The sequence below is a fragment of the Mustela erminea genome, chromosome 21 (genome assembly GCF_009829155.1).
Source record: "Mustela erminea isolate mMusErm1 chromosome 21, mMusErm1.Pri, whole genome shotgun sequence".
Taxonomy (NCBI): Eukaryota; Metazoa; Chordata; class Mammalia; order Carnivora; family Mustelidae; genus Mustela; species Mustela erminea.
Window position 1 is genome coordinate 32,131,118 of NC_045634.1, and position 3,416 is coordinate 32,134,533.

Below are 3,416 nucleotides of genomic sequence, written 5' to 3' on the forward strand. Positions count from 1 at the left end.
AAATCTATCCTTAAGTTACAATATCAAAATCATGTGCTTGAATGGCCTTGATTGGACCCAACCATGCTCCTCAAACTATACTTTGATTTGATATTATTTGGTTCTGAAAGATAAAAAAGTTACTCCTTGCATTTCTTTATCCATCCATCCATCCATCCATCCATCCATCCATCCATTCATCCATCCCAATGATTCATTCAAATTCTTATTGAGCCAGAAATATGGTTGGCCCAGGGAAAATAATTATTAACAAAACCAAACAAGGAACACAGGCTCCTGGAGCTTACGGTGTAGAGACAGACATTAATTAAGAAATGACAGAGAGGGAGTGAAACCAGAAGAGACTTTTCACTGTAGGAAACAAACTAAGGGCTACTGGACGGGACACGGGGGGTGGGAATGAGGTAGTTGGGTATCGGCATTAAGGAGGGCATTTGATGTACTGAGCACTGGGTGTTATATACAAATGACGACTCACTAAATTCTACCCCTGAAACTAATATGACACTCTGTGTTAACTAACTTGAATATAAATAAAATCTTGAAAGAAAAAAAAAAAGGTCACAGGAATGAATTATGTGGAGTTAGGAAGCGAGACAACTGTCTTGGAACAGAGACACGTGTGTCTCAGAGGACCCATAAAGAAGGAACAGGGCTGTAATCGACTCAATCGAGGTGCAGTTTTGAGAGCTATCAGGGCCAGAATATGAAGAACCTTGATTGTGACCTTATGGACTCTGATCTTTATTCCAAGAGCAATGGAAAACCATTTGAGGAATTTAAGCACCAGGGCAACATCAGCAAATTTTAGTTTTAAAAGATGGCTTTGCCTGAGGAATGGAAAAGAGCTTGGAATGGGCCCCAGCGGAAAGAGTCTAGCTCGTAGGCTTCTTGTGAATGTGATCCTTGTGGGGATATTGTTAAGAATATTCTTTACTACATTATGCAGGACTCTATCCATGAGGACCTAAGGGAAAGTTATCCCTCCTGACACAGTACTGGGAATACTCAGGTAGGCCTGACCCAGTTACTATTGTTTTTATCTTATAAACACTTAATAGATATCATATAAATATTTATCTTATAAACACTAAGGAGATATTTAGAAATAATGCAACTGATTATGCTCTCATATTCTCACTGGCTTCCAGAAAAGCTAAAGCCAAGAGTACTGGACTCCAGGGTATTACATTTTTACTTCCCTCATTCCTAGCTTTATCTTAATCTTTTAATTTATTTTCCTTTGCCTTTAATTTGTTTTTGCTTATTTTTTTTAAAAGTAGGCTCCACGCCCAGTGTGGAGCCCAACATGGAGCTTGAATTCGTGACCCTGAGATCAAGACCTGAACTGAGGTCAAGAGTCAGATGCTTAACCAACTGAGCCACCCGCGTGCCCCTGCTTTTGCTTAATTCTAATATTATTTTGTACCCCTAGCACAAAACACCTGTACATGGTTAAACAAAACCATAAATATTATTATATTAAAACACGTATTACTACCTTAGAAAAAATGTCTGGCAAACAGGAAAATGTGTTGACAGTATGCCCACCACATACAAGAGCAAGACACTGGAGATGGAATGAGTGTGTGGGAAAGCCATGGTCCTTTTGTACCAAATGGCCATTTAAAGACTGTGACAGCTAATCTCTATGTTGCTAAGAACTGTATTGTTTCAAGATGTGCAAAACTGGCAGGGACCTAAATTCCAGACATCATTCACTCTTGGCTTTGAAGTATGCTCATGGTATCTGGTATTACGCAATGTTCTTTGGAATTTGTAGAAGAATTTGACTACTTCTAGCTTGAGCTATGAAAAAAAAAGATCTTATCTTATTTAGCACAGTGATAATGCAGTGTTGTAAATACATCCCAGCTTCGATGAGACACGATACTTTCGTAAATGGTTCCACTCAGCCTTAGACATAGTGATTTGATGGCATGCAAAGGCAATGAGAAATAGACACTTAGAATCTGAAACGGAAATCTACAGTCTTTCTATTTTTTTCTCTATAGGAGGATTTTCACATTTATATCAGTTTCTAGCTAATGACTCTTTAAGGCCTTGAATACAGTAGTCATTCTTTTAGGTAACTTTTATGATTATAAGTAAGAAAAGAGCAAGGTAAATATTCCCTGTTCATCTGGTTGAGTCTTAAAACTCTAGGTGACAACGATAAGATGGCCAGTCTATGGGTTGTCAAGCTTAACAATGGAGCACAGCAAGGGGGAAGGGCTCAACCCAGGAATGGATGCAAGAGAAGGCTCACCAAAGGAATCATCTGATACTATGAGCACCGGTCTGCACCCTTCACCACCTTTGGCCTGGATCAGCTTTGTCTGGTGCACATCTGTTGGTTTCACCCAGCAGTCCAAGAAGGGCACTGATCACTAGGGATGCAATTGTTCTGTGATGATATTTTGATGGTTTCATCATACACATCTCTTTACAATCCAAGTTTCCCAAACTTCATGCTCTTCTCAAGGTGTTTTTCCAGAGCTCTGACGTGGCACCTTTATCTGAACTCTTGAGCATCACTTCTGCCTGGGGCTTTTCTGCAGTGTGGACACCTTTTGCAGCTGCACACTTTGACTGTTTCTGATCGTAGCCCCTGCCAAGTCTGGACCTCTAGAATACGTACTCTTGTCCTGTGCCCAGGCTTGCCATATTGATACTCCTCTATGTTGACATTCTGCTGTGGGTTTTGTTTTCTCAGGGCTCAGGGTATTTACATTCCTTCCCAAGCTTTGCTGTAGGCCAAATCCTTGTTCCTCCACTGGTCCCGCCTGTTCTACCCAGACTCAAGGAAAATCACAACTAACTCAAAATAAAGGAGAGAGAAGCAGACTGAGTTTCTGAGCCGGGACCTTGAAGATGAGAACTGAGGAAGACAGACTCTATACATTTGCTGGTGTAAGGACCAAAGAGATGATTCAGAATTATGCATATCACACACTGATCAATTTTCTCTGTCTGAAGTATCTAGTCCACTGTTCATTCCATGCAAAATTGTGGGACTCAGGCACTCTTTCAGAGATTTCTGGGATAATTTGGGGAAAAGTTGGGGCACCTGGGTGGCTCAGTGGGTTAAGCCTCTGCCTTCGGCTCAGGTCATGATCCCAAGGTCCTGGGATCGAGCCCCACATCGGGCTCACTGCTCAGTGGGGAGCCTGCTTCCTCTTCTCTCTCTGCCTGCCTCTCTGCCTACTTGTGATCTTTCTCTACCAAATAAATAAATAAAATCTTTTAAAAAAAAAGAAAAAGAAAAGGCATAAAATATGGGATGATCACAAAAGTGAACCTAATTAAATTCAAACAATGGACTTAATTTTTTTCTATCATCTCCTTCCTAATCCCAATCTCCATACAAAGATAGTCAGTGATGTTCTAGTATTATCTGTTTCTCACTGTGATAT